The sequence below is a fragment of the Cupressus sempervirens genome, chromosome 6 (genome assembly GCF_028749045.1).
Source record: "Cupressus sempervirens isolate cs-2001-9-10 chromosome 6, ASM2874904v1, whole genome shotgun sequence".
NCBI classification, from domain to species: domain Eukaryota; kingdom Viridiplantae; phylum Streptophyta; class Pinopsida; order Cupressales; family Cupressaceae; genus Cupressus; species Cupressus sempervirens.
Window position 1 is genome coordinate 231,813,683 of NC_143123.1, and position 22,984 is coordinate 231,836,666.

Sequence of the window (22,984 nt, forward strand, 5' to 3'; positions counted from 1 at the left end):
ATCAAGACTTGAAAAATGGGTCACTTGAAGTATTTTTGGAGTAAAAAATAGTGGTATAATCCATTTGGCTCAATATATCATGGATTCAAAGTTATAAAATCATGAACAGGACTACTAATCAATCTACACTTTTAGATATCAATGAAACTTCATAAATTGCATTTGGAATCATGTTTGAAAACTAGTCAAATAGATTTTTCATACACTTAGATATGGAACATATCATGAATATGACCTCTAGAATATGATACAAAATGAAATTTTACATTTCGGTCAATTGGGTCAAAGTCATAACTAGTCAAATAGGGCTACCCAAAATTGGAACAATATGCATCAGTGTGACAACAGTAAACAATCAACTTTGACTAATTTAAAACTTGGTCAAAAAATATTGAAAAAACTCAAAAACTGAAACATAGGTTCTCTAGTATGTATACTAAATCCTCCCAAAGTGGTGAATCATGAAAATTAACTAGGTGCAAGATATTCAATTGCAAACTAGGTTTCCTGACATTGTTTAACATAGGCAAAACTGCAGATTTGAACAGTGCTCAAAATGAAACTTCATGGAATGACTCAGAATAACACATTATCATTATGGGATGCATCCATATACTGAATGAAATGTGTTAAACATATGAAACACTTCATAAGCCTCAAAATTACAGTCAGGTACATATGCATGAAAAGTGCTTATAGGGGCTTATTTAGTCTTGGTTTTCAGAATGGTACTCAAAATTAGTGCTTCAATTTTGAGTACCAATAGTGGCTCTATCTAGGGATGCATGTCCCTTGAGGGCACGGCAAGGATTCATATCTTTGGAAAAAGCAAACTACTCCAAAATTTTCTCTCAAACAACTTTATTGAAAGTGAGAAAACTACTTCTAAACTATACAAATGATGGCCTTGGGCTACCGAACTTTAAAAAAACTTCTTACCCCTATCATAGACCTGATTTTCATTTACATCTTCTTGAGGTAAGCTGAAAATATCACCTCCATTAGTTTCACCAATTAGATTAACATCTTCAATCAATTCACTTGGCAAAACAAAATCTACATATTCATGTGCATAGTGGGCATACAAATTAGGAACTACTTCAACATAATGCTTACTATAAACATATAGATCATCATGCTCAAAGGTATCAGAATTAAATTAAAACTCCTCTTCACTAAATGATTTATGCATTCTATCAACCTTGAATATGAAAGTTTCATATTCAAATTGGTGAAGGAGATCACACATACCTTGAATTTGTGTCTCTTCATGTGTAACTAGTTGGCACTCAAATGAGCTATTATATTTATACTCACAAATGTCATCCACATTAATGTCTAAAACTAATTTGGGGTTCTCCAATGATTCTTTGCAATCTAAAAATGGATTAGCAGTCATATTAGAGCATTCAACATAAAACTCATTGCAAGGTGTAGGCTAATCTTGATCAACATCAACTTCATCTAACACCTCATTATCAACTTTACTAGAGGCAACGCTATCATCAAAATCATTGTCATGCTTAGAGGAAAAAAAATCTAATCTCCTATAGCAATAAGATAATGTACCATCATCAGGATCAGTATTAACCAAATCTGAGAATTCCATGTGCTCTTAAAAAAGTAGGTTGATAATTCCATGCAAAGCTCCCTTGTAAGCATTGTAACAAGTCATGGGTTGATCAACATCAAACTCTTCATCATATAGCATATTAGTGAAAAAATTGAAACCATTTTCATGAACACTTTCAGCATGTGAGGAAGAAAGATCATAATCTTCATTACATAAAGACACAATGTCCACTTCTTTAATTAAGCATGTGGATTAAAAATCAATATTACTTGCATTTTCTTCTTTGAAATGACCCAAATGTCTTGAGCACCCATTATCTCTTAACTTGTCAATAAGTGTTAATATATTAACCTTAGAATCACTTACATAGTATTGATTACAACTAGATGCAGCCAAATGATATTCTTCTACACAACTAGGAAATTCATCCTTGTAAATGATGCATTCACCAATGATCTCTTTATCTTCATATTGTGTAAATAATTCCTCTTCAAAGTTCTCAACTACAAGCTAATTTACACAATACAGAGATGGAATTTCATTTTCAATTTTAGAAGGAGAACTCATACCTTTACTTGCATAAGAATATTCACTTTCATCATTGTTCTCTTCTTCCCAATTCTCATCTGACTCATATGAAGATGATTATGCATTATCATTGTCCTCAACTTGAATTGAGTAACCATTTTCATCTTCTTCTTCATATGATGCGTCTTCATGACATATCGAGTCAACAACCTTTTTTTTTATCACTTGAGTCATAACTTTCAATCTCTTCATCCTTATAAAAATGAGATGAACACTATACAACTTTATGAGTAATGACATTCTCAACACCATAAGAATTATCACCAAGAGAAGTAACTACTAAAACTATTTCATGATTTTGGAACTCACTTAGTGAATTAACTTTATCATCTATTTTTGTAGCACTATCAACACATGCTTTGAAATCTAAACTTTCAACATGATTAGTTACAATAGCAAAGATAGCTACATGCTGACTTGAACTTGAAAGCTCAACATGGCATTGATTTCTAATCATAAATGCATCTTACCGACAAACCTTTCTAGAGAAGTGACTCTTGGTTAGTGCATACTTTATATTGTTTTCAATCTCTCTAGTTGTCATGAATGTCTAATGCAAAGTCCTGGGTTCTTTATCTCTCAATAGATAACTCATTTTTCTATGAAATGCATCAAAATAAACAACCAACCACACTTGATCATCTAGTCTACAATTTTCAAGAATTCGATTCAAGGCTCTTCCAAACCAAATATTAAACTCAGGAATAAGTTTGTCATTCTTAATATGGATCTTCAAGAACTTCTCAAAAGAATCAAAGATGTTTATTCTTTCCCCAAATTTCTCCATGAAGGTTGAATGTAACTCACTCCAAGATGAAATAGAACATGATGGAAAAAATGAAAACCAATCCCTAGCATCACCTTCCAAAGATTGAACAAATATTTTCATATGCACATCTTCATGAGAAATCTCAAATTCACACATCAAATTACTAAATAGCTAAATATGATGGTTGGCTAAATCAAAATGGCTCCCATTAAAATTAGGAAAATTCTTTCTAAGATTGTAAGGCATAGTATTTGGGAACCATGAATGCCATTAATTCGTAATGGCAAGTATCTCTTCGTAGAAATAAATCTAAAATTTTCATCAATGGACTACATGCTAGGTGAAAAGAAATTTGACATTCTTTGCAAACTTACAACTCACTCACCAAGATAACTTCTAGAATTCATAACTTGTGAAAGATTTGAAAACTCTTTCTACCAATTCAATCTCTAAACATACTCCAACATGTAAACAAATTTACTGAATCTATCTTTCACAAAGTATATGGAGATGCATCAAACAACTCTCCTACTTAGTGCTAAAAACATCACTTAATGGAGAATCTTTTGTATAATGTACTTTAATGGAAAAAGAAATCTCAGGAAAGTGAAAAATACCTTAATATGTGGTGCTTGTAAAACACTTCAATGCTGCAGTCAATAGCAGATTTAAATTCCATCTAGATTTAGTAACTTTTGCACAGCACTGCGCATAATCTTTTCAACCATTACCAAGAACCTTAGATCATGTCTTCTAATCTACTTTCTAATTGGTGTATCATTCATCATACCTTCAACTTCACAATGCATTGGTACAGAGATATAACTTTGAGTCATCACTCATTTAGTGAGAAATGATTTGATCAACTTACACAATGACACAAGCTGGTCTAAAATTTACAACAGGTATTTGAAAGACTTGACAAACAACTTTGGCATTTCATTTTCTTGACAAGGTGGAATAAACTTAAAATTAACTCTAAATTCTAATAGCAACTTTGCAAAACTTTCAAGAGATCTCAATGTAACAATTATTGCAATTTCTTAAAACTATTGTTGTCAATGAATAAGGTAACTGGGAGACATGAATCTTCAACAAGGAAATAGAAAACACATCGAAACATTTCTATTCTAGAAAATTCTTCCTACCATAGTAAATTTCCTTTTACATTCTCAAGGTTTTTCTATCATATAGATTCAATAGAATCATTAGCATATTGGCCATTTTGTTGGTGACTCGGATGGGCAAAACATAGCTGAAGATATGACTAAAATGTGTAAAGTATACTAGATAGTTCAATACTTTTAACACTAAACTACTTCATATACTCCCCAACAGAGTCACCACTTTGTTGGCTCTTAATTTAATAGTGATTTTAACTACCACTTAGCCAAGCCAAGATTGCATCTAAGGGTAGATATCTCTTATGATGAAAACAATTTTTCAAGAACTCAAGCCAACTATAAGGTTAAACTCCTCCTTCTACTTTAGGCTTTGTAAAACCTAAGTAGTAGACCTTTATATTCATTCATATTGTACAAATTCAAAGCATATATCTAAATCTATCCAAAGCAAATTAAACCCTTATTTCTCCTATACTCATGCAATAATAGAGGTGTGCAATAGAAAGTTACAAAACCTAAACAGAAAGGGAAAATAGATGATTGATATTTGATTTTGAATCAACAAAACAACATATGCAACAACAAACTAGTTTGATCCTATAGCTAATCAATGCCCTATCTATTGGTTATTCCATAAAACACAACACACATCCAAGATATCAATGGTCTATCTCATACATCATGATATTAGATCTATCCTATCAGTTTGTGAATCAAACATCTATCTTCATTTTGGACCTCATACTTATCAAACATCCTTCTTGTGAAACTCACAACCCTATCAAAATGTGTCAAACATTTACATGATTCTTTGAATCAAAGGCAAATCACATCAAGACATACAACCCAAAATGAGATGCAACTAGATCTACATTTTTTTCCATAAACCACAAAAGATTGTAAACAATAGAGAAATGAGACAAGAATCAGAAAACCTAAGTAATTTGATGTTCTTTGTATTCATTTATTTGAAACAAATACATTCAAGATGCATGAAAGACCTATAAAACACACCAATAGATTAGAAATATACTCTATCTTTATTATTGCTTCATATAAGAGAGAAATGTTGAGAGAATGGTGGAATTGTAGCTAGAGCTCTACTCAATAGACTGGAACCAACAACATTCAACCTTGGTGGTATCATAGCTATGAAAAATTGTCCAATAACCTAAAACTAACCTTGTATAATGAAAGAAGAAAGAAAGATATAGATGAGGAAGAAACCCCAGATCTGATCTGAAATTGACACTTGTCCACTTGAATCTCCTTCCAATATTGTTGCAAAGCCTTTCTCTTCTCTCTAGAACTAAAAATTGGATTAAATATCATCATTATTTTCAACAAAATTGTAAATATCTTCCTGAATAATGAGAAAAACCCTCTTTTTGATAAAATATTAAATATACTACAAAATGTTACCAAAATCCATAATAAACCACTTTGGAGGTGAAATAATACTACTTCTAAGACCCTCTCCAAATTTGGCACCTACCCATTTCACCCTTTTCCCAAAAACTAAATCTGAACTGCCCATACTAGAATATTGTTGCATAAGGAGCACCTTAGAAAAAAAAAACCTAGTATAACTTTTACGAACTGACACCTATGCAAAAACAAATGAAAAATATGGAAACAAGACTCTGAGAGCTTTCCGTCAATATATGATAAACCAATACTTGCTTAAGAAAAATGCCCAGGGCAACCAAAAGAAGTTCCAAGTTTAAAATAGATTCTTAGGCCTCATTTGTTGCAAAAATTTATCTTTTAACCCAAGGTTAAACCTTCATAATAAAACTCACTTTCAATTTAAAATGGATTACACATTAAAAAAGGAAAATCAATATTAAAAAATAAAAATGAATCTTGTAATTTCCTTCTTTTTCTCCATATGGATCAAACAAGGTCTGACTAGTCTATGACACATGGAAGCACTTGATTGGTTTACACTGCCATGCCATTTTACAATATCAACACCTCTGCTATCTAGGCACCACATGGCACTACCTGATTGGTCCACAGATCACCACCTCTAATTGGGCTCACTGCCACATGGCAACCTTTGATTGGTTCATTATATCACTATGGTTAACTAGTGAGCAACTCCCCGTGGCAACTTAGTGATAGTCATTGATTTTCACCACATGGAAAAATTTAGTGCATCTACTCTAAGATCTGCCACCTTAGCATCCCTGCCATGTGGTGGCCTATCGTTGTGGTGATATCCTAATCAGCATCTTGCCACGTTATCATGACATAGCAATGTCATGACATGTGGCACCCTTGATCTACATGACCACCTTGTGATTTGTGCCACATCATCAACACCACCTCATCACTCCTACCATGTGGCACCTTGCCACTATGTCACATGTTGACTCACTTTTTCACCATATCATTGCAGCATAGAGACATCACACCACATTTCCTATTTATTCTGCCAACTCATCTACCTTGAAATGTGTGCCATGTATCATCTGCTCATTGGTCTAGCTAGTTTGTCATGTGTCCTCTTCTCATTGGTTAGTTTCCTCAACTTTTGTGCCACATGGACTTGGTCCTCATTGGTTGAATTATTATGCCACATCATCCATCACTTTGGTCAAAATTTGCATCAAACATATCGACTCACCATTTGCATCAATATATTAAAAGAGCTAAGAAAGGTAATACACGATGAATGTGGGATAAACATCTCTACTTCCTTTTATCATCAAGATACCATTATGTAAAGGTAGCCACTCTTTATGCTCGCTCAAACAACACAACCCTTTCCTATCATACCATTTCATGCATCTTATTGGAGAAGAAAACACAACATGCTCCCACCTCCCTCTTATCATATTTGGAAATGAACAACTGGGCACCATTTTACAAGATATAATATGAGGATACTGAAACAACTCATGCAATTTGCTTACTTAATTTATGAGAGATTTTAGAAGGATTTCAATAATGGCATCTGAGTGGTAGCTACGACACACTAGGTAGGGGAAACTCATCTCAAGTTAGAAATATTGTTCATTTGTATCAACTATAAATAAATGAAACTTCAAAAAACTTGTTCTTCATCAATAGTGAAGTCGATCTACATGTCTTTTATTTTACCTGTGTGGCTATCATGATTGACTCATTAGAAGACGATTGAAAAACCCACTATTTTTCCTTGTATTTTTATGAACGTATTGAGGAATGGATTCAAGAGTTAACTGAATTAATTTGTAATTATCAAAACTTATCTCATTGTCTATTAACACTAAAACACATTTGCGATTCTTAAATGGCATGTGTTAAGCATCTAACCTCCTACGATAATCTATGTCATGATAAGAGTGGAAATTAACTATCCCTTTCCTCTTTAGCATTTTTCAAGTAGATCAAGAAGGAACTGCAATGATGGCTTCTGAATTTTGGATTGGGGCTCTCCAATATTCCAGCATCCCCTAATCTTGTCCAAATGTTGTCAGCAATAATCCCTTTATGGTTCAAAAACAGCATAGTCTATGTTGCCTTAGACTAGTGATTCTCCAAAACTCTCCATTGTTCCCTCAATTTTCTATATTCACGTGAGTGGAATGGGGCTATAGTTTAGATAATGGAGGCCCTCATATTTGGTTTGGTTTTGATTTTTACATCTCTTATGCTTCTAATCACACCAATCTCATATTCATGTGGTAATAACTAATCAATTTTAAACAAACATGAATCAATCTTAGTGAGCCGCAAATAGTACCTGATCTCCTTTCACATTGAACTGCAAGCTTTTTTAGTTTGGCAACAAGTCCCTTGCATATCCCACTCTAAGAGATACCTTTATACTAAAGGATTCATGGTTAGTATGGTTTTCCTTCTATTAATTTACTTAAATTGAGCAACCACACATGCATTTTCATATACCAACACCCGATATCTGATCACATGCTTTGGTCACTTTGATAGGACAAATGACAAGATATAGTCCAACCTACTCAATCTATGGATTCATTGTAATTGCATGCCCAAATTGGGCCCTTTATTGCTAGGAATTGGGGAAAATTGCAACTTCAAAATGTGCCTAGACCCGTGAAAACACACGTGCACCCATCTTACAACTCAACTCAGAACATTAGCTATTATGAGTAGATACCCTTTGGCAATCTCTTCCATTGTCAATGTCATGCTTTGCTATGAAATGTCACTAGGCTTATGACTCATGGAACTCATATTAGTTTGTCACAAACAAGTAATATCATAATCCAAACAATGACCCATTATATTTTTTGAAATCCTTTTGTTATATGTATTTATCTAAATTGTGTTCCATTGAATCATATGCTTATTGCATCAATTGTTCTCCAAATCATTCAATTTGGTATTTCCAATGGCATAAATACCAATATCACTCCAAAAATCTCATGCATATTTTCACTTCCATCAACTTGATATTAGAATTTTGGAGAAGGTAGTAATTTCTCATAAAGAAAAATTAGGCAATAGTATCTGTTGAAGCTGGTCGGGCCCCAGAGTGGGTCCAACCAAAAAATAATTCAAACTAAAACACCTGACCCTTTGAATTGATCAATTAATCACCTAGAACTAATTAGGTCAAAATTTAATCATTGTTGCATCATTTTAAAAAATCATTTTACCTCTTTTTGTAAACTGTGATTCCATGCTAGGAAGCCTCTGAAACTAGCTTTAAAAACTGACCAAAACACCTAACATATCCTTGAAGCATGACATACTTGCTCTCTTGTTTACACTCTTTTAGTCTACAAAATCTCACTTCATGACAATTACTCACTCAAAATTTATTGACTGGAAAAGTTACGCTTTTCAAACTATCTGCAAACAAACATGTCAGAAACAATAATCTGCATTTGGATTTGGCTTTGAAAATAGGTCATATGATCACTTGGGGGCACAAAATTTGGGGCATTGGTTTAATGTCACATGGAGATTATAAATATATGATTTGTGCTTATGAAAAATAACTAGAAAAATTTGGCAAGGGCATGAAGTTAGGTTCTCAGAATTGCAAAACTAGGAAAATTAGGAAAATAGTGATTTTCACAAATGGAATGAACCTAGGAGAGTATGCAAACGGATTTGTCAAGACTTGAAAAATGGCACACTTGAGGTATTTTTGTAGTAGAACACATTGGTAAAATCCATTTGGCTTGATATATCATGGATTCAAAGTTAAAACATCTCAAATAGGGCGATTGATGAATTTGCACTTTTAGATACCAATGAAACTTCAGAAATTGCATTTGGAATCACGTTTGAAAACTAGTCAAACAGGTTTTTCGTAAGCTCAAATTTGGAACATAGCATGAATCTGACCTCTAGAATATGAAACAAAAAGAAATTTTACATTTTGGTCAATTGGGTCAAAGTTATAACTAGTCAAATGGGGCTACCCAAAATTCTAAACAATATGCATCAGCATGACAATAGTAAACAACCAACTTTAAAGATTCAAAACATAGTCAAAACATATCAAAATGACTCGAAGGATAAAATATGAGTTCTCTGATATGCATACTAAACACTCCCAAAGTGACAAATCATGAAACTTAATTGAGTGCAAGGTATTCAATTGCAAACTAGGCTTCCTTTCGTTTGACACTTGGCAAAAATGTAGATTTGAACAATGCTCAAAATGAAACTTCATAGAATGACTTGTAATGACAATTTATCATTATGGGACGTATCCACATACTGAATAAAAGGTGTTAAACACACGAAACACTTCATAAGCCTCAAAATGACGACTGGGTACATATGCATGAAAATCGCTTATAGGGGCTTATTTAGACTTGGTTTTTAGAATGGTACTCAAAATCAATGCTTCAATTTTGAGTCCCAATAGGAGAGACCAATAAAATTTTTAGGTTCCAACTAAGATACATAGTCAATGAAGAATTTCCCACTAACTAAAAAATCTACATGTTAATGTCAAAAAAAAAAGTAAAATAATTAAACTTTCTTTTTCATTTTTTCATTGATTACATGTTAAAAAATAATTTATAACTTTTAAATATGAGTTATTTTGATTTTGTTTCCTACTTTTAAATATTAGTGCTTTGATAAATGTCACACTCATATAATATAATAATATTATTTTCCTATTCTTTTATAGAATCATTATATAATTATATAAAGCTAAATATTACCATCAAAATAACCAATAGATTTTGTAAAACTAAAATCAGAAACAAATATTCATCTTCAATATTGAGGAGGAGGAGAATGAGACAAGGAGAAGGGTATGAAAAAGTGGAAGAAGAAGTCAAAGGAGAAGAAGAAAAAGGAGGAGGAGGATAAGAAGAAAGAGAAGGGAAAGAAGAAGGCAATGAAGGAGAAGGAGACAAAATAAAAGGAGGTAAAGGAGAAGGAGAAGATCAAGGATGAGGAGTAAGGTGAGATAAAAAGGAAGAACAAGACGAAGCCAAAGAAGAAGAAGTAAAAGGAGGAGGAGGAATAAGAAGTGGGAGGGGAAGGAGAAGGGGAGGAGGAGGAGGAGGAGGAGGAGGAAGAAGATGAAGATAAATTAGTATCGAGAGCCGAATTCTACTTCAGTGAAGCTTCTACAATAATGTCACTACAAATAACTGAGAGATAATAGAGGGTAATTGTGTATAATTATAAAATTAAAAAGGTAGAGGTTGTACAAATATAACACATAACATGTGAGTTGTTGGAAACATATTGCAATAGAGAATGATAAATTTCTCAACATTATATCATTTAATCTAAGATTTTTCAAATAATACAGATACTAGTTAATAAAATGATATAATAGTACTTATGAACCAGTAATATTAAAAAGGTACATATTAGTAGAACATAACATGTAGATTGTTGGAAACATATTACAATAGAGAATGATTAATTTCTTAACATTAAAACATGGAATCTATTTTTTTTTCAAATAATAAAATAGAACTTAAGTATTGCACCTCTATTACACATCCCTCTAATACAAATACTAGCTAGCCGATAGGCTATTATAGGTGGACATTTCACTTCAAACCTGTCTGACGGTGATAATACAAGTGGTAAGTTTGTTAATGGTTTTCAGTTACCTGTCAAATGCTTTTAGTCATTAGAGAAAATCACGGATTCAACTAAACCAAGTCTATTCTGAATGATGGAAGTTCTTTGAATCAAATACAATCAAATCAAATCTTTTAGAGATACAAATAGAGTAAAATACCAAATATATCATAGATTTGAATAGGTTGAAATATGAAACTTTCAATAGAAGGGCTCATTCCCTTTTCATATGATTTAGAGAGGAGCATGTTGATGGTTACAAAAGAGTTTATTAATGTTCACAAATTTTCTAAAGACAAGATTTCTCATTGTGGTTTTTTCTTCATAGATAAAGTGGGTCGAAGCCGCTATTACTCATCAGCATAGTCGAACTGTCTTAGTTTTTCTAGCTATGGTGCATTTCCGTGCATGGGGGTTTCAATCCTCTGATGAATCTTGCCTACTTCCTCTCTTCCAAAACATCCTTCCTCACTTTTTTGGTCATTGACTGGAGCCACAACTGCATGATGTCAAGAGTCATTGCAGTTGAATCCTCTCGTCGTTCCAGATGGATTGCAACCTAATTTCCTTCATCTCTCCAATCTTCCCGAGTACATAATCGTATCATGGAAAACTATTTGATGGAACTCATCCCATCACTTGTATTATAATAGATAATTTCATAGAAAAATACACTTCCAGATAGTACGACTAAGCTAAAAGAACTCGAACCTTTATTAATCAGCACTTTTCCAGAGCAACATTTACCCATTTTGTTACTGCACTATGGTTTTCATTTGTACATTATTTTTCTCAGTTGATCACATTTCTTTTAAATAATCTTTTATTTTATAACAAGCACTTGGAGTCAGTGAGAATTTTCTAAATACAATTTTGTCTGTGTTTCTCTTCGGTTTTTGCACGATAATTGAATTCTCGTAGCTTTCTGCACAAAGAATTTATTTCTTGTTAAAGGAGAAGAATATTTAATGTCAAGGTTAGGGAAAACCCCGAAAAAATAGGATTTTTGAAGGAAAATCGAAGATTTTTTTGTGTGGAAACAATATAGGGTTGTTTTAATTGTCGTTGCTTGTGTCTCGTTGAATTTGATACGTTCGGTTACATCGGACTCTCTTCAAGGAAAATCAGATTGTATTCAAATATGAATGAATGAAGTCACTGTAACTTTTTTTTTAGTTGGAAGAGTTAAAAAGGCAATAGGGACCAGAATTCTAGAGCCTAAAAGTTTGCAGTTGTAATCGATTTGTAGCATGATTATATGTGATTGCTTTGGATGTTTTGGTTTATGAGTGCAAATTAAATAGATGATGAATATTTTTTTTATTTTTAAATAGGGGAGAGGATTCACGTATCAATAGTTGTGATATGAGTTGTTGATAGGAGTTGTTGACTTGATACTTATACTTATTGACTTAATGCCCCTTTTTTTTTTACGACATTGTACCAATACTTGTGACTTTAATATTGTTAGTATAACTATAACCACCCAAAATAGAACAAAATGTGCCCTTAGTTATAAAAATTAACCAATGATGTGATGCCACATCAACTATTCAAGTGTGGGTACCCTTTATGCACGACCATTGGCCTCACTTTTTATTTGGGCTATTTTGGATAACTTGGCAAAAAGCTTGCTGATGTGGTATCATAGTGGGTGATGTGGACTTGAAAGCTTAGTTATAAGTAGGTGGCTCACCAAGTAAGCTTTTGTCAAAAAATGGGAGCGATTTGAAATTTTTACATAGGGTTTTGATAAGCACAAAGTTAGGGTGTCCAAGTAGTGAGACCTCTCCCCTATGTCATTTTCTCATATTATATTCATGAGTGGTAAATTGAGAATTGTTTGGGATGAGATAATTGATTTAGTACTTAAATTTATTTATTGTCAATCTCCTTATGAGCATCATGGCTATATGATGTTTCACCTTTCAACTATCCCATCTATAATTATATACTATAGGGAGATATCTCCTAGCTACACTATTCTCTTATCAATTTTACAAAACCACACAAACAATGATTGAAGAATCTAATTTCATTTGGAACAATCTAGAGAATGACACCAATCTAAGAACTTATCAATCCATGCTTTCAAAATAAAAATGTGTGGTGAAAGAACTTAAAAAATGTTAAAGTTTGGTTGTGACCATTCCAATTATTGTTGTGAAATAAATTATAGCCTTTACACTGCATGCTATAAACTCATGTAAATGATGCTACCATATTACATTGATAGATTAATCTGTCATAAGTGTAGAACTCACAAATCCAGAATTGAGAAATATGCTTTATAGACATGCTTTAGTTGGATAATGGGAGTTCATTAGGCAACCATTATTTTAATATGTCTCTCTTCTTCAGTCATCAAAGTGCCTAGACTTTTAAACTATTGGGTTAATATTATCTCTTTTATAGAAAACCAATGTTAACTATGCTTGTTCATATGTTTTTTTTCTGGCATAAAGACTATGCCAATAACAATGACATCTTGTGAGTAATATATTGCTATAAACACAAACAAGATTATATCCAATGGCTACAAAATACAGATACCTTTTCATCAAAACACTTTTCAAATCCTTGTAAGAATCAATAACGTGATTGTTGTTTGGAAGAAACTAGAGTTCACATGGGTTGAGTCATCTTCTTGCTTCTAGAAGAGTGCCCACCTTTAAGAATTTGATGTTTCGGGTCATTTTTGGTGCAAAGTTGGTAGAAATTTTCTTAGCCGTTAATTAGGACCCACTTTAAAGAGTGTTATTGGAGGGAATGAAATGAGCTTTGAGAATCTTTCTATTGAATACTGAGAAAGAGAAACTATTCTATGAAAAATCAAAACAGTTATTATATTCTGAATTAAGCATTTGTAATTATTTACAATCCATCAATAACTATGAGAGTTTTAATTACTGATTTGGTTGATGTCCATTTCTCATGTAGAGTGGGAGTGTTAAATAAGAAGCGTGTTAAAAAGTGAATAGAAAATTGTCTTCTTCAGTAGGTGTCATGTTCTACAATAATATAAGTTGCAAAAACTGGAAAGTACATCAAAGGTGTTGGAAATTTGTTGTGACAAGCCCTACAGTCAACACCTACCTATTAGATACTACTGTGAGGATCTTGGGAACCATATCCTTCTTTCTACTTTACTACAACAACAATAGTTAATATTTTTGCAAATGAAGTAAATGCAGGTTGGTAAGAAGAAAATGTGCAATAGTAAGAGAGGATATAAAAGAGTTCAATGTAGCTACAAGGAGCTCCATACAAATAGAATAACAGGGAGTTAAGAGTAGCTCGAGATTGGTAGTAATTGGTTGTAACTCTAGCTTGTTGTAGAAATAGCATTTGTGATCATGTTGTAATTTGAATTTTCAATTCTTTTGTAAGTACCATTTTATGATTAATAGAAGAGAAATTTTGTGTCTTTAGTAATCTTTGTAATTGGATTTTTTTTTAAAAAAATTAGTGTGTGTGCGTGTGTGTGTGTGTGTGTGTATTGCCGACTAATTGGCAAACATAGGAGCAATGTGTGTGGATTATTTAAATGTTTTAGATTAAGTTAAAAACAAGTTTTGAAGGGACCTGAAACCCTTTAACAAAAGAAAAAGATAAGCATTAAGAACCAACCAAGTTTTACAAGGACCTGAAACCTAGAGTAAAGCACAACACAAAAACTAAGGTTTACAAGGACTTGAAACCGCAAGTTTTGACCAACCCCCCTAGGTTTTACGACGACTTGGAACCTAATAGTTTTTAATAGAAAGCTGGAAAAAATAAAAACAAAACCAGCAAAAACACCCAGATCCACAACCAGCCACCAGCAACCACAATGAGCACCTACATTAGTTCCTTGATGCTCCTCTCCACCTCCTTACCAGCTTCAACAATAGCCTGGATAATATCAATCATGGCAGAAATAGGAACCTTAGGAGTAACAACAATATTTTTTCTCATACTTTGCATCGTTCTCTTGTTGGGCCCTCTTGGACTCCTCACCATGGTAGTAACTGGGTACATGATCTCCTCGTTTCTTTTCTTACCCAGATTGGTCGGAGTGGTGCACAAAATGGAAGTAACCTGCTCCATTCTTTTCCCACTTTCCTTAATAAGTTGATAGAGTTCCATCTCGTAATCCTTAAGTTTATCAAATATGTTGTCGATGAGTTTCTCCAGATGGGCTCTCATAACATGTTCATGGTCCATCTCTTTCTGAATGACTACAACCTTTTTCTTGAGCACCATGATTTCATTGTAAAGCCATGAGTCCTCTTGTATAGAGGCTTCCACTTTAAGTTAGGCAGTATGAAGAAAGGAGAGTTTTGCATGGTGAGTCTCATCCCTAGTGTCTTCTTCAGTTCTAATCATAGCATCAATGGTAATATTGTTGACCTGGATGTCAGTGTTAGCATCCTGCTCTTCCTTCTTACTCAAGTTTTGCACTTTCATAACAATGACATAACCCTCATTGTTCTTTTTTGTGTCAATGTGCAGTCTCTCCTTATTGGATTTAGTATTAGGGGGAGGAGAAGGAGCATGATCTATCCCCTCATCATCCTTTAAAGCTTTTGACCCAACATTTGATTCATTTTTTCTATCTTTGCTCTCCTCCACTTGGTCCTTACCAATAGACATGCCCTTACTTCCTGAGTAACCTTCTAGATTTGAGCTAAGGTATCCCATTTCTGTCTTAATGTCCTCCTCAACAGAATTCTTAGAATCCATCACTTCCTTAGCATTCTTCTTTTTCTTCTCCTATTTATGACCCTTTTTATTGCTCTTACTATTACTGGTGCCTTCCTCACTTTTGACCTTTTTCTTAGAGGATTCATCACCAAAAACTTTCCTTTTCTTCTCCAAAGTCAGAGAGGGTTTAACAACCTTATTTTTACAATACTTATCAATAAGAAATATTAAGCCCTCATGAAGCATAGGACCAGAATCCTTTTTCCTATGAGCTTGGAGGCTTTTTATTAGAGAGAACTTAAGATAGAATGGGAATGAAATTCTATCTTTATACCTAAAATGATTTCGGAACACAAAATGAAACTTGTGGACTCTCTTAGCTCTACCATCAAGGATAAAATACTCATGGATACATGAAAGAACATCCCTCCAGATAACCTAAATCTAGTTCAAATCATAAAAATTTCCATTCTTCTCCAATCTTTTCTCATTCTCATTAGTTTTGGGGAATTTTTTGAAGGCCACATTTGAGATACTAGTTTCCTTGCTAAATTTAAGACCCTCCATTAGAAGACTGGTAACCTCAAAGATGAACTCCTCCATCAATCTCATAGTAACCCCATGCAATGTTACCCTATCTTCAATCTAGTTTTTGAAGAAGGCCTCAGTAATGTATGGTGTATACCCTTGAAGTTTCTCAATATAAGTCATGATTTTCCCTTTTTTTAGAATTTCCCAAACATCTAAATTCACCCTCCATTCTTTGGAGTTGTTCGGCTCTTGCTTTCTTGGTTCCCCTCCCATCTTGCCTTTGGCTCTACACCTACAACTAGACTGAAAAATGGTCACCCAAAAAATAGAGTAAGCTATTAATGATTTCTAAAAAATGTTAAACCTTGCATGTGTGCCAAGTACAATCCATAATTATGTAAAAGTACCATCTAGGGATACTCAGAAAATCTACCACAAACCCATCACTTCCCTTAATAAATTCCTCAATCTTGCATGATCTTTCCTTCATTAGCATGTGTCATATCATAAATAATAGTTGTTTTCAACTCAACTTCCTTGCTTAGGTCATCTTGCCAACTCAACCTAGTTGCCCTTCTGAAAAATATGAGAAATATAGACATTATCAAATTTATTCATAAGCTCTTTTATTTCCAATATATTTCCCTTTATACTCTAGCTAATAAGACTCTTGTTATTCAGCATGTTAATGATGTTAAGAGAGTCTCCTTCCAACCAAAGATTTTGAAAACCAGATTCCACATCCATCCTTATAGTGAAAAGAGCAGTCTTAGCCTTAGCTTTATGACTAGTAGACTTTCCAATAGGGATAGCAACAACATTCACAATTGTATTGTAATGATTTCTCAAAACACCACCACATCCAGCTTTTCTCAGGTTCCCTTTGGCAGAGCCATCAAAATTTCCTTTAATCCAACCCATAGGTAGACATCTCCACTTAACATTCTATCTCTACTCTTTTTGTTTAGTAGTAGTACCTTTGATATTCATAGGATTACTTATTTGAATCTCATCAAACATTTTTCTTTGGGCTTTGAAATTCTCTTTTATAGCTCTAATAATATTATGACCTAAAACCTAATCAGGAGTCTCCTTATTTCTGAAAAATCTATCATTCCTCTCCTTCCAAATCCCCCACTATAGATGAGGTCAAGAAATCATCTAAAGAGAAACAATGTCATCATTCTTGGTAGGAAAAGTCTAGTCCTGAAAACAAAGAATTATGTCATTGTGTTGAATCCAATTTAAATTCCAGTAGTTGATCAAATAGTTCCAAACATTCTGGCTATAGAAACAATTTTTAAAAAGGTGGTTCTTGTCTTCAAAGTCATTCTTACAAAGACAACATATGTTCACCAAGTTGACTCCTCTCTTTTGAATGTTATCTAGAGTTAAGATCTTGTTTTGAAGAAAAATCCAAAAAATGATATTGATTTTAGGAGTAAGTCCTTTAATCCAAGCTTTAGCCCATAGAGGAGGATTTCCTCTATCCTTCGATTTGAACATAGAAGAAACCTTGAAACATCCTCTTAGTTCAATCCCTCAAACCAAAGCATATTCTTTTTTAGGGTAAAGGTTAACAACATTTAGGGCCAACTGGATACTGGAAAAATCCTTATTTATGTCATCAATATTGACCCATTTACTATGATCCCAATAATTCTCCACAAATTCACCATCAACCTATTTGCATCTATCCACAAAAGTCATATCATCAAAATCCTCAATTAGAGGATGATCTAGAAGCCATTCATCATCCCAAAACCTGATCTTACTCCCATTGCGTACTTTCCATTTGTAATCTTTATTTAAAATATGTTTAGCTCCTTGAACCGCATTCTAAATTGTAGATGAAGAAGGAACAATGGGGTACGAAATAAAATGAGCTAAGGAAGGAGCCTCATAAAGGTGCTTATGTTTCTAGATAGAGCTCAATTCCTTGTTATCATGGTAGACTCTCCAACCTTGTTTAGTTAATAAAGCTTTATTCATACTTCTAGTAGATCTCATATACAAACACCCTTCCAGTTTAGGTTTGCAAAACTTATCCCAAGAAATTAAAGTCATTCTCTTCTTTTCCTCTATACCAGAACAAAGGAAGTTCCTTTGAATTTTTTCAATTGCATCATAAAATTTTCTTGGAATCCTAAAAAGGCTCAAAGCATACATAGGAATACTCTAAAGACAAGCTTTGAGAAAAGTAACTTTACCAACTTGACTCAATAAATTACTTTTCCACCCAACTAGTTTCTTGTTGAATTTCTTAATAAAATCCTCCCAAAAACTCTCTAGAGAATTCAATCCCAAAGGTAAACCATGTAAGGTGTTGGAACAATTGATTAATTGTGTATTGTCTTTGATGTTACACAAAATGTCATATCATTATCATTCAGTGCATGTCGAGCTCACTCAAGCATTGAAGATAGTTTTTAGTGGCTACCAAGTGTTCTTAGAGTTTTTTTAGTTCATAAGGCAGTGTCTACCGAGTTCACTCGGGTGCCAAAGGAAAGTCTATAGAAGTTGAGTGTTAACTGAGCTCACTCAGTTAATAAAGGAAATGTCAGATGGAACCAATGCTAATCGAAATCACTTAGTTACCAGAGGATCTATACAAGTATATAGTGTTAACTGAGTTTACTTGGTTGACATAAGAAAATCATTTTTGAGTTAGTGTCTAGTGAGCAGGGTCAGCTAATGAAGGATTTTCTTATTTTGGCATATTGAGTTTAATTGATTTATCTATTGGTTCTAGCTAACTAAGAAGATGAATATTAGTTATTCTAAGTTGTATTTGAGCCGACTTGACAATATGAAAGATATAAATAAAAGGTCAAGTTGAGAATGAGAAAAAGTAAATTATTTGGGAATGTATGGAAGACTTTTGAAGATATAATGATGCTGAGAGGAAGAAAATCAAAGCAGAATATCCTTGAGAAGCTGAAAAGATATATTCAATCAAGAAGGATCAAGTATACAAGCTAGAATTGAGATCTGTAATCAGCAATTCAGTTGCACCCAAATCAAGTCATGTCATTGTTACTCTTTAACCATTGTAGCAATCATCTAAATCTCTTAACAGAGTTGGCTTAACAACTATCCGTAAATCCTCTAACAAGGTGGCAGTTTTATTGAATTGTCTAAAGACCTCTAACAAGGCCACTCCTAATAAGGTGATTAAATCCTCTAACAGGGTCAGACCTACCAGTGTGTTTTGTAACCTTTAATAGGGTTGGCAGCTAATAGGGCTCACTTCAGAAGAGTGAAAAATAGTAAGTAGTTACAATTGGTGGTTTTTCCCAAATTGGATTTCCACGTTAAATCTTGGTGTAAAATGTGTTCATTCTATTTCCTTTATGTATTTGCAACTAAGTTAAAGTAATGATAATCATAGATAACATCTAAAGTTTTCATATTAATTGTTTGTCGAGCATTTCAATATTTACTAAGTTACAACATTTCTTTGTTTGCCAAGCATCAACAAAATTAAGCTTTCATAGAATTGTTTTGTACTGACATCTAAGGGATTTGGGATTTATTTTTGTAGTAACTAATTCACCCCTCCCCTCTTAGTTACTCCTCTTATATTTCCAACATATAGGTACACAAAAAAGAACCAATAGAGCATCCAAGAATGTTAGTAATCTTACCCTATATAGCAGCTAAAGTATTAATAAAAAATAATGAACTCTTGTTCCAATTAATCAACTGATCAATTGCAGAGGAATAAAGGGTACTAACCTTTTTAATAATCCTAGCCCCTCTAACCTCATCTTTTCCAAGGAAAATGGTATCATTCACAAATTTTTCATAAGAACAGATAAGAGGATGAGATGAGGGTCTCAAACCTTGAATTTCCCCTTTAGAAACTAGCTTCCCAATATATCTCCCTAGATAATTAGACATCAAAGTAAAACTAATTAGAGATAAGGGGTCACCTTGCCTCAGCCCCCTAGAGGGTCTAAAATTTTAGTAGAGCTCCCATTGACCAGCACAACAACTAAAGTAGTAGACAACATCTGCATTATAAGCTAGCACTAAAGCCAAAAGACGTAAGGATCTTTTGGAGGAAGGACCATTCAACTCTATATAAGCTTTGGAAATATCAACTTTCATAATAAAACCCTAATTATTAGAAAGGGATAAGAAATGGATATTTTCATGCACGGAAATAATGGAATTAAGAATTTTCCTAGTAGGAATAAAACCATTATGTTGCTCAAAAATCAAATCTGGAAGAATGTTCAACAATCTCAAAGTGAGGATTTTAGAGATGATTTTATAAATTGAATTGCAAAGACTAATAGGTCTGAACTAGTCCAAAAAGTAAGCTCCAATCTTCTTTAGAATCAAACACAAGAAGGTAGAGTTAATTTCCTTCAACATACTTTTTGATCCAAAGAACTCTTTAACATCATCATAGCAATCTTTACCAACTAGTTTCCACTCTTTATGAAAAAAGGCATAGGGAAACCATCTGACCCTGGGGATTTGTCTCCTCCAAGTGAGCAAATAGCTTTGTATATTTCCTCTCCCTTAGGGATAACACACAATATTTTTTTCTAATCCTCAGAGACCAAGGAAGGAATAGAATCAACTCAACCTGATTAGATTGGTCAATATCAAGGTCTAAGGATAGCAGAGTCGAAAAAAAGGAAACCTCAATTGATCAAAAATTTCATGCTCATTAGTAATTTGAAGTCTTCCTTTATTAAGACTGTAATATAGTGTTTGGCTCTATGTTTCAAAGTAGACAGATGAAAAAAAATTGTATTCCTATCTCCTTCTTCAAGCCAAATAGATCTAGACCTTTGTCTCCAATAGATCTCTTCTTTTTATATATTATGTCATAATACTCCACCAGTTTATCATTTTCATCCTTTACCAACTCCATCGTGTATATGCAAAATTGGGGGGCCTCTAGTCCTCGCATATACTTCAACATGGTCATTACTTGTGAGATCATCCCGAAATAAACATTGTATTGTTTATTCAAAAAGTCTAACAAAGTGACCTATTTCCTTCTAACTAGAAGGATTATGCCTTTGCTCTCAGAATGAGAAGCAGGCAACCAGACCTCTAGAGTGAAGGATTTATGCAGCTAAATGAAAGTGCAATTAATCTAATGAGAGATGCAATTATTAATCTAAGAAATGAAGAAGCATAGTATGCCAAATGGATGCATATTTAAAATCTAAATGATATTACAATGAAAGAAATAAAGTTGTGCAAATGTGAGTAAAGTGAGTAAGAATTTCAGCATAAATTCGATGCAAATTCTAAAATTCATCCTCTGTAATGAGGAATGGAGAGCTTCTTTTATAGAATCCAAGAGGTGATCGACGGTCGAGATTAACTGAAATGGACGATCAAGATTGAAGAGGAGAGCCAGTCATAAAGGTAACTTCCTCATGAAAAGGGAGTTAACTAGTTGCCTTTGAGTGATAAAAGGAGTTAACCGATTCCTTTTTGAGTGATTAAAGGAGTTAATTGATTCCTTTTTGAGTGATAAAAGGAGTTAACTGAGTCCTTTTTGAGTGATAAAAGGAGTTAACTAAGTCCTTTTTGGGTGATAAAAGGAGGTAACTGGTTCCTTTTTTAGTGATAATTTGAGTTAATCCCTTTTCAAGAATATTTAATTTAATAAAATAGAATATGACCTCATAATTGAATAACTTTAATTAATTGAATAATTAAATTTGATAATTAAAAAGAGGAGGTATCTTATTAAATTAAATGTATTTAATTCCTTTGTACATTAGCTAAAGAGGTGATTTTAATTTAATTAAAGTAGAACACTTATAATTAAATTAAACTAAATCAATAGGTTCATGTAGCTAATTTGAGTCGATACTTAAGAATTAAATAAATGGTGTGATTAATGCAAAGTATGGTTTTCTGCATTTGACACCTAGGTCAAGTAGCAATTATTAAAATTAGAATTGCCTAGTAAAATAGGACTTGGGAATAGTTGAATAAACCAAACTTGGTTAATATGGCAATGTGCCAATTTTAGGATATTACACATTGAGTATCCCTCCTATTAGATTCTATCTTGGATAATTTTAAGTTCATCCTTAATAGAAGATTTACTATCAATGATATTCCCAAATGCCTCGTATTCCATTCTCTAACTTTCTTTTTAACATGCCTAGGTTTAGAAGCCACACGGTAAAGATTTGTACCTTCAATGATTATGTTCCACCATTCCTCAAGCTGATCCTCAAACTAAGGATGCTACATCCACATTTTCTCAAATCTGAATGGGCAATTCTTCCTAGTTTGAGTAGCCTCCACCATAAATAAAAGAGGAAAATGGTTAGAAGTTATCTTCTAGATAGCCTTCAGCTTACACACAAAATCTTTAGTCCAATCTAGAGATATTAAGACTATATTTAACTAAGCTTGGATGCTTTCATTTCCTGCTCTTTTGTTACTCCAAGTAAACTCGATCTCATAAAGATCTAAGTCCATATATCACTCCTTGTTTATTAAGTCCATAAGATCTAGTCTCCCTTCCAGTTGACTAGCATTTCCACCTTTTTTTTCATGCTCATAAAGAGGAACATTAAAATCCCTCAAGAAAAGTCATCTGCCTTTATAGTCAACACTCTAGATAACTTAGATAAAGACTCCCATTTTTTTTTCTAGAATTCTTGTTATTGGGCACATATA